The sequence below is a fragment of the Chroicocephalus ridibundus genome, chromosome 9 (genome assembly GCF_963924245.1).
Source record: "Chroicocephalus ridibundus chromosome 9, bChrRid1.1, whole genome shotgun sequence".
NCBI lineage: Eukaryota > Metazoa > Chordata > Aves > Charadriiformes > Laridae > Chroicocephalus > Chroicocephalus ridibundus.
Genome location: NC_086292.1, coordinates 9,313,720 through 9,325,767, shown reverse-complemented (window position 1 = coordinate 9,325,767; position 12,048 = coordinate 9,313,720). Strand labels below are relative to the sequence as shown.

General features: G+C 42.3%; 1 protein-coding gene across 1 annotated transcript in view; it reads right to left on the bottom strand.

Annotated features, from left to right (window-relative positions):
* MAMLD1 (mastermind like domain containing 1) overlaps nt 1-12,048 on the bottom strand; it is an 84,072-nt gene that overhangs the window by 20,577 nt on the left and 51,447 nt on the right. The window lies entirely within an intron of this gene.

Sequence of the window (12,048 nt, the reverse complement as noted above, 5' to 3'; positions counted from 1 at the left end):
CCTATAGCACAACTGGGTTAGAAACTCACCCAGGGCATATACAGAAGGTCATCTCATTTTCATGCTCCTAATATCAGGGATTACTTTAATTCCTTATTCTGGCCAACTGTTTCAGTTTATAATCTACGGCGCAGGGCTCCTTCCAGCCTGTCTAAGGTGGGACTTGGTCTGATATTTCTTCAGAAACTGGCAAAAAAGTTTCATTTGGAAAATGTTAGTGCAGCAGTAAAAGGCTTTTAGTACCCAGTCAGAAGGAGAAAATAGGCTCTGTTAGGAGAACAAGAGTACGATTCAACTTTACTTTCAGTTAAATGTGACAGTAATCGAGACAGCAGGTAGGTACCTTCCCTCTAGCTTAATCAAGACAGAAATAAGCAAAAATGTGTACTTTAAATGCAGCTAGATGGCATTTCATATTATGAAAAGCCTCGATACCATTATCATAAGCAGAAAAAATAAGAAATCACATAGAAAGCAAGATTTTAGCTCACCATACTGACAAATGCTTTATAAAGTATGAAATCTGAGGAGACCTCTGTAAGCTAAAGCACAGTAGTTTTATCTATTGTGTCAACCTAGAATGGAGCAGCACACCCAAGTCAGGGGTCCCTTTCTAATCTTATTCCACATAGGGTCCCTGCTGCAGGTCACAGTTCTTTTTAAAATTAAAATTTATGCATATAGATATGTGCCACCTATGTAGGAAAAAGCTCAGACTTTGGACTGGGATGAAATGGATATGTCCATTTCCCCCCTCACTACCAATATTTTTTTCTTAATAAAAAAAGTTCTTATTAAATGGTCAGGGGTTTTTTGGTTGGTGTTTGTTTGGGTTATTTTTGTAAGTAAAATACAACATAAATAAATATGGGGGATTTTACACAAAACCCTAAACTATGGGAAAACACCAATATGTCTGGCAAAACGTTTTTCAGTTAAAGATTTACTCACATTTCAGGACCATCACACAGTCTATGGCGATGTTATCAGCCTTTCTCTGTTCTTGCTGACCTTAAGCACTCTTAAACCGTTAAATACATAATATTTTCTGATAATAGAATGCCATTCACATTTCCGTAACAATAATTCACTTTAATGAGATAAGAACTTACACATCAAATTACTCTATCTCTGTTTGAGAAATATCGGCACACTTGGGGAACTGTAGACTCACAAATAATGACTTCAAGAGCCCAACACTATTCCTGGAGACCTTGTAACTCCTGGTTACATCAATAGGAATCTGAGATGTGTAAGGATTGCAAAATCAGATGCTAATCTGCAGCGAACAACACAGGTATGGGCAGTCTGCATTTTTGCCTTAAGCAAACAAGAACCAACAAGACTATTAATGAGAGAAAACAGCACCAGTTTCTAACTGCACGTATAAACAGGCATTAAAAACAACCGTATTCCTTAAGTGAGTCATTACATTGTAAAGAAAACTTTTACAAGAAACTTGACGTTGTTTACAAATTTCCCGTTTACGTATTTTTTTTCGTTCTTTCCTTCCCACTCATAACACATGCACCAACCTCAGCAAAGAGAGCTGCAAGAGACGGAAACCTGATGCTTAAATGAAAAAAAACCCAACAACACAGAATCACCAAATATCGACTCCGGCGCCTTCGGTTTACAGCCTCTCCGCTTTTTCCTGCAGTCGAATAGCTAACAGCTAACGCAATCTGAACACAGACCTTCCCATCAAACTAAGGCGGGATTCCTCCGCTCTCTCCGGGCAGAGGGGGGCTCAGCTCTGAGGATCCCGGCGGCTGCTCCCTGGACCAGGCTGGTGCGGGCGGTGGGAACGGCCGCACTGCCTTCAGCGCTCCCCCGGCGCCGCGCGAGGCACAGCCCCATCGCCCAGCCAAGGACAAAAAATACAGCAGGAATAGCTTAATTCCAGCTCTAAATGAGCTCAGCGGGGAATCTAAACAGTCAAGTCAATTGCCAGAATCTGCACTTTTCAACCTCGTTCTGCTCCTTTGATCAGACTGAATTTTGAGCTACGGCGATTAATGGACTAATAGCGGAAGTCACAGGGTATCTCTTGGGAGAAGAGGGAAAGGAGAGAAAAGTATCTCATCCTCGGTGTACATCTATTCTGCTAAATGCCACATTTCCACGTGAAAAACCTAAAATGCCGCTGTGGAAGGTGTGCTGACTGAGCTGGAAAGGAGGAGAAAAAGGGGGTTGTACGAAACAAAAAAATAGTGCTCGTACAATCATTCATTCATTGCTTAAACACACCCTTCGGAGCAAGGGTAAAAGAAAACAGACTGTCCCAATACAAGCGCCATGTAAACTACCCTTCAATCCAGAACAGTAACAGTTTATACTTAATAATGACGGAGAGTAAAGGAAATATTAAACACATTTATTATGCACAGAGAAGCTTCCAAAAGCCCTGAGTATTTAAGTATTGAGAAAAACAGATTTGTTCATGACAGGGACACAGACTACTGGTATGCCAGGATAGTATGTCCTCATCTTTTTGGAAAGGGAAGAAACACATAAGCACCCTGCAATCACCAAAGAGAAAAAGGGGGGCGGGGGGGGAAGTTTTTGTTAAGAGTTTTTTTTCTTCTTCATTTGCCGTTGTTATTTCTGTGTCCGAGTGGAGGGGGCAGCTTTTCTTCCTGCAAGGGGCAAACTTTGCTCCTGCAATTCACGACTGTAAAAAACAAACCCCAGAGGACTGCAAATAATCACTGGATTGATTAAAACAAACTTATTCAAAGTTCGGCACGTTTACAAAACGCTGGTACTAACCCCCAGAAAATAAAAACAGAAAAGCCCAAAATAATTCAAACGTAAACTTGAGCTGAGGTAGGAACAAGCGCATCAAAGCTTCCAGCTCTCTCTTTTTCTGTCGTAGCACTTACATGCCATTGCCAATGATTACCGTGCCCTTTGCCGCATCCTTCTCCTCCACCTTTGGTCTTTCTTGAGCACACAAAGACATACATACATGATTCACCCCGCTCTCAGAAATAATCCCGTAGTTGTCCTGGGATGACCTCCCGCTGTGTAAATTTAGGTGCGTGCGTTTGAATCTTCACAGGATCAAGCTGTTAATGTAGTGTCTTAGACCAGGATATCACACTATTCTCTCTACATTACTGGGCTTACCCTGCCTGTGCAGCTCTCCATCAATTCTGTAATGGGGAAAAATAGCTCCGCATAGCTCGTCCATAACCTGTATTCACATCTGCATCTGTCTGACACTGATCTAAGGTATCGCATTTTCATTACTACAATGAGAAATCGTTTTGCTGGTCATATAGAGAATATTATTTACGCTAAAGTAATGTATTTCCTATCTTCTTTTAACATCCCCATATGCAAAGGGTTAAATTGTGTTGTGGTTTTGGCCAAATTGGTCAATGGCTAGTACCAGATGTTCCCCCCCAACCTCTCCTACATGGAGAGGAGAAGGAGAGATAAAGAGATTTACGAGTTTAGAAGAAACTAAACTACTTTAATGGAATATTAATAATAAGATAAAAAGGAAAATAATGAAATAGATACAGTATACACAAAACCGTATTAAGCTCCCAGGATGATGTCACCGGCAGGCACAGGGGAAGTCCCAGGCTGGACTCAGTGACGGGTGGGAACCGGGTTCCAGAGCTGGAGTCAGGAACACACGGATCGGGATCAAAGGCAGAGGAACAGGCAGGGTCCTCCTTCGACATCGGCCATTGGGGAAAGAGAGTTGACCCTTTGATCCCTCAGCTTTTATACTGAGCATGGGGCAGGTGGGATGGAATGCCCCTGTTGGTCAATTTTGGGTGACCTGTCCTGTCCGCTCCTCCCCACAGGTGGGACCCCTCCACGCTTTTCCGTTTCCGACCCTCCAATGGGGCAAATAATGAAATTAGCTGACCTGGGTTGTTATAGCAATAAGTATAAGCAAGAGCCTCTCTGCATACCGTTCCTTGGCACAAACTCTAAACATTGGTCTTATCCCTCTGAGAACAAACTGTTTTCGACACAACATGCTGTTAGAGAGTTAGAAGAGGCCTAGTTAAGAAATAAAATTAATGAACAGAAAGTTGGTTCTGTTTTACCTCAAACCAGGACAAATTGTAATACAGGATTACTTTTTTTTAACAGTAGAGCTTTTAAGAATTACACACTGATAATGATAATATTTGCCTTTATGTATGCTATAAAAATTTTAACTTAAAAACGTACATGTAGAGTGATTAGCCTTCAAAGCCCTAAGAAGAGCTGCTACGCTCTGATTGTGGATTTCTATCAATTATTAGTGCCGCCTGCTTGAAATAGTCCAAAGTGCTCGAGACAGAAATATTGCCCAGCCGCCACGGCAGACTGATACGCTGCCTAAATGGACAGAGTTTTTGAAGACAGCTCATAATAGTGTTTGGCTTTCAAACCTTAATGTTAACAGCTTTGATGGGACTGCTTCTAATTTGTATTTAAGACCCATTACCTCTTCCTCTACGCACTCTTCCTGAAACATCATTTGTTCTAGGGGGATATTTGCCACCCAGCGCAGCTCTGTAATGGCCGTTAATTCACACCATTTTGCTTGCTCCTGTATTAATCAGCAAACTGTGAATCATCCCAGTGTTTCCAGACTCGCAGATGTACGAGAGAACCACTGAGGCCAGTTCAGTTTCTCTCCCCATTCAGACGCGGAGACAATATCAGTTCCTGTTTACAGCCACGGCTTTGTTTTCCCCCACCCACACGCTGAAATTTCTCCAAAATGCCCAAAGAAAAAAAAAAAAAAAAAAAAAAAAAAGAGACTGAGTTCATTTTTACCAGGAAAGTTATTTCTAAGTATTCCATCTGAAACAAAACATGTTTGTACTTTTATTTTGCGCGCAGCGTTTACTGCAGCGAGGCAGAAATGAGAGAGGAGCGGAGCAGAGGGACAAAGCAGGCTGTCCCTGTCACCCCACCCCGCCGAACCGCCGGCCAGCGCCAGGCACATGACTTAACAGCATCCCAGGGACCCTCTTACTAATTGTTTGCTTTTCGTTCTAATTGTTAAATTAAACTTCGCTTCTGGAAGTATTTCAGCCTTGTGGAGCACAGATGTAATTTTAGACTACTACAAGACAATACCAGGTCGAAACCACCCCAAAAATCATGGGTACAAAGCGTGCTCTCACAGTGTCACTGCAAAAAGCATTAAAATTAATTATTAATTTAGGCATCAAATTTGAGGTAGTAAGAAGGGCATGGTTTTAGGGAAGTGAGCACATTTTCTGAAAGCCTGTTAGTTCAAAATAAGCTCCCCAAACTGCCATTTGCTAAGAAAGATACAGAAAATACAGACAACGAACAAATCTATCTTCCGCAAATGTGGGAAAAAAACTGGAATGAAGATGTTCTGATATTAATGAGAATTTACAGCACAGCTAAAACGAGCTGGGTGTACAACAGGGTCATGGAAGGCATTTCCTCATTGCTATTCATCAGCACGCCGTGCCACGAACACACCTTTTCGGTATAAGAATGATGGGTGCACTGACTTGTAAGTGAGGATGCAAGTAGCGTGTTTTACCCATCACTAACCACTGCTCACGGTGTTATTTTTAAGAATGCTGCACGCAGAAGGAAGTTACGGCATTCGTTATGAAGCCAAACAGTGAGAAAGTCCCCGAGTCTTTCCCTAGATTCCTAGGATGTTTTTAACTTCATTGCATCTAAGGGCATAGTTGAGAAAAAAATACATGTTCAAAACCTTTTGCTCAACTGCTTATAAATTAAAGATTTCTGCATATGGATAGGTGTTGGATTTTTTTTTTTTTTTTGGTGGTAATAAAGCAAGCAAAATGTGTTAGTCGAAAAAAAAAAGAAAGCAAGAAAATCTGCAGTTGGGGCCTGATTCAGCCGATGTTTAGCCCAGGAGAACTTGTGAATCCTGTTACCAAGCCGCCTAGCAAACCCAAGGGAAACTGCCCAGCTAGGCTGGCAGCAGCAGAGTGGTTTTGGTACAAATGGGTGTCAGAATATGGTTTCACATCAAATGAATCAGACACTTTTTAGCATGATATCACCACTTTCCCATCACCTTTGAGAGACGAGGTGCTCTCCCACCCCCCACTGCAGAGCAGAAGGAAACAACTGTCTGTTGCTTAAAGCTCAAAACCACAAAAGCAAGAGGTTTGGGTTTGTTGGTTTTTTTTTTTAGAGTTAATGCAGAACCTCCATGCGATGGCACACTCTCCCCCGCTCACCCGGCGCCTGTACGGCCCTGCCAGCAGCGGAGCAGGGGGACACAGCACGGACACACAGCCCGTGTGCTGGGCACCAGGAAAGTCATTAAAAGCAGCCCGTCAGGCTGAAATTCAGCGCCTTCTCCTAAATTTCTCTGGGCTAAATCATATTTCCCTGTACACAATACATAAGTACTACTTCCTCTTGTCTTTCTCCACCGAAAAGCTGGACAATACCAGGTCAGCCCACACACGCGTCGCTGCATCGTCCCGCAGGCATTCCCTGATCACCTCCCGGCACCCCGCGCTGGAGTTCATAATGCCACCCGAGCCTTTTTTTTTTTCCTTTCCAAGTGGATTTTGATTTGTCCAGTGTGAGATTCCCGCGGAGCTGTTTGTGTCCTAAGTGCTAAACTGCTGGCAGAACGTCTTCCATTCTATTAAACACGTAATAACTAAGGGAAAGACCCGGCTGGATTGAGGCGAGTGCCGCCGCTTTGATAGAATCCCTGATCCAAAAGGAGGGCGATGGTGAGGGAGGATGATCCCTACGTGGTGTTCAGAAGGATTTGGTTTATTCCCAAGTTTCTCCTCTGCAGATTGCTTCCCCTAATGATGTGCTATGTGGTGTCCAAAAGTGCTCTCAGCACAACAGAGAGCTAAACTGCAGGAACGATGAGTGCATTAGGCAGAGCTGCTAGAAACATCAGTGCCTGCAAACATCTTAAAACACAAGCCAAAGAACCGGGAAGGTTAAGACATGGCTACAAGGGCTTCACTACTACAGGGAAATGCTTTGAAATACCTGGAATCTAACAGAAGACAACAACACAGGCAATTTAAAAACACACTGCGAAAGAGCAATGGGCCGAGAAGATCAGGTGTGAACTAAGTTTTTTAACTTGATTACTGCACTTCTGAAAACGTATTACCGTTGGCATGTTGAGGCCAAACATCCGATTTCCTTCCACAAGTTTACTCCTTACTTTCCAAAACTTATCTTACATTGTATACTCGCAGGGGAGGGAGGGGAGGGGAGAAGATGGCAGTCTGACAGATTCAGCCAAGCAACTTTCAGACTCTCTCGAAAGAAGGGAGGGGAGAATCTCCAAGTCTGGAAAAAAAAAAAATCATCAACTCAGTTGCAAGTGCATGGATAAATATAAATTCAGAAATGACCATTCAAGAAGATGTTTTTACATCTGTGGAGAGGTCAAACTCCAGGCTCAGCCTTATTGCTCTCTGTAGTCCAGATTCATCACCAGCTTCCTTTATTCGCCTATTCAAAGGCACTTAATTAGCTGAAGGGCTTGTTGCGTTGCCTTCAAAAGCTCTCCACTCCCTCAAAGGCTTTGCTTCGGTATTGTGCTACCATTGCCCTTTGAAATCAAATCTGTTTTTCTTTTCCACAGCATTAGTAAAAGAAAAAAAAGTAATATTTTAAAAACTTTTTCCAGAGAAAAAAAAAAAATAAAAATAAAAATAAAAAGACAAAAGAAAAAAGAAAAAAAAGAAAAAGAAAAAGAAAAAGAAAAAGAAAAAGAAAAAGAAAAAGAAAAAGAAAAAGAAAAAGAAAAAGAAAAAGAAAAAGAAAAAGAAAAAAAGAAAAAGAAAAAGAGGAAATACCAATGAAACTTCATTCAAAGTGGCTTTAAAGTTTGACACTTTAAAAAAGGAAGAAGCAAAAGGGCGAGGGGCTGAAACTGCAGATGAAATTTGGCCATCTTTTGGTCTTATTGATAATACATGATACCGTAGTTGTTTTATGCGTTGGGAAGACTTCTTGGAAATCCCAAATGAAACATGATTTTTCCCTGTACTTACACGAGGACTGTTTGTACTCAGATGCCATGGGCTGCGTTTTCTGCTTTTCCAAACTCTTAATCAATCTGCACCAGAGCTTATGAAGTGCTGCACAATCAGAACAGTCTCACCCAACAGTCACGGTGCGCTGACTTCTCACAGGCAGAAATAACTTTGCGAAACATAGGACACCCAGGAATTGGTCTGTGGTATTAACATTTCTGTTTATATTAATAAAAGCTGTATTTTGTATTCCATTATATTTATTTAACCTTTGACATCTAAGCTCTGGGTCAGTTTGCTCTTTATAACAGTGCGTTTCTTCTTCAGTTTTGTTTCTATATTTAGAGAACTCATGCTCAGAAACAAGATTTTTTGTTTAATTTTTTTCCCCCTAGTATATTTAATCTAGCTCAAGGGTTTTGGTGTTTCTCTGCAACCTATAATTTACTCTGCCAACTCAGATACTGTATTGCTGCTTTTACCACAGTTAAAGAAACACTGTCAAGTCCTTTTCAAAGGTTTTTTTAGTCTTCGGCACCTTCTCCACTATCTCATATGCAGTCCACTGCCATTTTTACTGCAAATAGTATTGTTTTTCTTTTGGTCTTTTCTCCTATCATTTTTCCTCTACCATCAGTTTTGGCCATGGAGCGGAAACAAATGTACCCTTGACTGACCATGCAGTGTACAACTATCTGGATGGCAGCAGGAATGCGCTCTAAGAATAGCACATTTGGTTCTTAGAGCACACGCGGAGCTCAGAAATGCACAGCGTGTCCCACCCAAACAATTGCTGTTTATTAGCTGCATCCCCCAACAAAACAGCCTCTTCGGTCGTGTTCTGGTTTTCAACATTTCACACGCAGGGCAGTGAGCAGTAACTGCCCTCCTCCCCGAGACTCCCGAATTCTAACTCGGACAAACTTGGGCTTGGAAAAGTAATGGCCACCCAAAGGGTTTTTCTTTATTCCAGCCTGATTTAAACCGCACGGATCGCCGGCTCTTTTTCCTGCTTTCAGGGGAACCCTCCTTCCCGTTCGCAGAGAACCTGGTGGCTGTTCTGGTACCGGAGGGAGTAAAAGCAGAGCGCTTCTGGGAGCGGTGATGGTGTACCAGCATTGCTGAAGGCAGAATTGGGGCCAATATATCTAACGTGCCAGAATGGGAGATCTACAAGTACAAACTGTATTTAGACATGAAAATCAGGGAGATGCCCAACTATTCAACCTGCCTGGGCAAATGCAGCTTTTCATGCACTCAGAAACAGCCAGTAAAGTCAAGTGGCTAAGCTTAAGCCCAGAAACAGTGTGTGATAGTTTTGTAGACTGTCTTCGACTCTCTGGCATTTACTACCATCTTTATATTGTGGATTTATGAGTCCAGACCTTTGAGTATAATTTCACTTGGCAAGTATCAGTCCTACACGAGTAAAATGAAAACCCACACATATCCACAAGAGCAACGTTAGCACCACCAGGCTTTGCAATAACGCACAATGCAAACTGTCAGTGCCTCAATCAATATCCGTCAATGCTCCACAATAAAGACATAGTGCTTCAGATGGGAAAAGATAAGCCCTTATCAGATTTACCAGTCATCCCGGCAGTACAGGATCTGGGATGCAGACTGATTGCGCTTAAAGAGATGTATCATTAAGGAAAAAAAATAAATGGTAGGGCTGTGAGGCACCAGTAGTAACCCAGCTTTTGGAATGTGCAGTCTTTGCTTTAATACGCATTAAAACAACAGCAAAAAGCTCACTCTGGGTCCATGTCCCAGGCGCTGCTCTCTTCCCCATGTTGCTCTGCCTGCTACAAGGATCAAATTTCATGGTTTATTGTTCTCCCTCCAACTGGCCACCATCCACATTCTTCTTCTGTACAAAGCTGCACCTCTTGCTCAAAAGAAGAGAGTGCTATGCCTTCTTTTTATAAATTTTAGTCACATTTACAAACACACACGCAGAGTAAGGGGATGACTTTTAAACATGAAACAGCATTCCACGGAACGCTGTTATTTTTCTTTGAGCAAATTTCTTTGAATGAGGCTAAAAAAGGCAATTTTCCACCAGTAGGTTACTAATTTTTGAAGATGCAGAAGTTGTCTACCTGTCTTCTGAATCTTTAACATTTTTTGCCTTTTAATGAAATAACTGCTCTATGCTTGAAAAGTCCTAGTCATCACCCACCTCGGGAGAGAATTGGCACCGAGATTCTGCAAAGCTCAAATTCAGCTCTCAGGTACGCTGCTGGAAATCAAAACCACAGTCCTTCGAGCTACTTCACTATAATGGAGTAAAACTGGTACACAGCAGGTCGGGTCCAAAATTTCAGTATCAATGTTTCAATGTAAATAAGAAATCTGTTGCAGACAAGTAACAGATCTACATGCTAGATTCAAAGAAACGTTGCAAGTATCCCAGAATTTTACGGTTTCCTACCTAGAATATTTTTTCTGTGTCATTTTTCTTTTAATTCAGCACTCAGGATCCATTTTCTTCTATGAGATTTGCAGTAAAGTTATCAAAACCTAACAAAATGTTCCACTCCTGAACATCCACCATCTTTCTTCAGCAGCTCAGCAGACTGTAAAACTGAAGCACCGTCATCTGGTGTATAATTATTGTAATAAGTCTTACTTGTAAAATGAGGGAGGCACCATAAGCTTACCTAACTAGTCTGAAAATGTGAAATGCTCATCACCTGTAATCATTGTCTTAACTGTCCTTGATCTTTACTGATAGCCGCCAAATTGTAATAACTCTGACAGTGAGAATCAACTAAAACTGCAGCGCAGGCAGAGCACTAGGCAAGCTGCTGGAAGAGGGGCTATTTTGGCCAATTAAAGAGACTCACTGCAGGAATTTTTCTCCCCCCCCCCCCCCCTTTTTTTTTTTGGCTAATCAATGAGGTAGGGGGTTCAGAGGTGTAAGACAAAAATGCAAAGCAGGGAAAAGTAGGGCACAGGAAACCTCAGGAATCCAACAGGGATGGGGTGATTCCACACACCCTGTGGGGGAGCCAGAAAAAAAAAAAATGCTCAAAGGTTATGGACATATGATCAAAAGCGTTGTGTTACTGCAGTTTAACAACTTACCAGCCATCATCCGAGATGCGGTAAAACACCACGAATGTGTATTTTTTACCCACGCTGCCTGTAGTGTGGGTAAAGATGGGCAGTACTTCACGCAGCTGCAGCAACTCCCTTTCAATCGTATGTCCATCCATGCTCCTAGATGCCAAGCCAGCAGGACCCTCCCCTTTGTGTTTAATTTGGGTCCCACTGAACACCAATAGGGTCCACACGTGCTTAAAGCAACGTAACTGCTTCAGGCCTTTGTTGAATTAGGGGCCTTATATTGATAATCTTTTAAAGTGAAGTATATATGCCATATCTTTACATGTTATGTATTTGGATAAGCAAATTCAGCAAGTCACCAGTCCTTTCCAGCTGTCTGTTTTAAGCTGCTGTATCGAAAGAAGGGAGTACTGAGCATTCACAACTTGGAAAAGAAGGAGTCGATCCTCAAGTGGCACAGTGGAAACGCACCTCATTGATTTACCACTGAGAAGTTGATATTTATTAACTATCCCCTTATTTCTCATTGCTATCATAGGAAAAAGTTACACCAAGCCACCTACACTGAAGAAATCCACCTCTACAAGAACCAGTCACTGAGGAGGGAAGAGGAGCAAAGAAACCCAGGCTCCAGAGCGTATTCCCCAGCTAAGCACCATGCTCTCGAGCAGATCCTAGCAGAGCTTCAGAGGTCGGTCTCAGAAGTGTTTCAATCCTTCAATCTGTCAGGAGCTGATGGAGCGCCTGTATGCACAGCTAAGCAGCTTGAAGGATTCTGCTTCCAGAGCGTTGGTTCAGCCTAACAAGCTACTTGCCTTTGGTGGTGAGGTTCAAGGTTTCCTACTATTCTTCCTAACAAAAAGATAGCTATTTATTCCTCACACCCAGGCTGCTCTCAGACTGAGTCCCCAAGCCCTTCCTTGCTCTGAAGGCCCCGTTCACAGTAAATCTCTCTTATCCGGGGTAG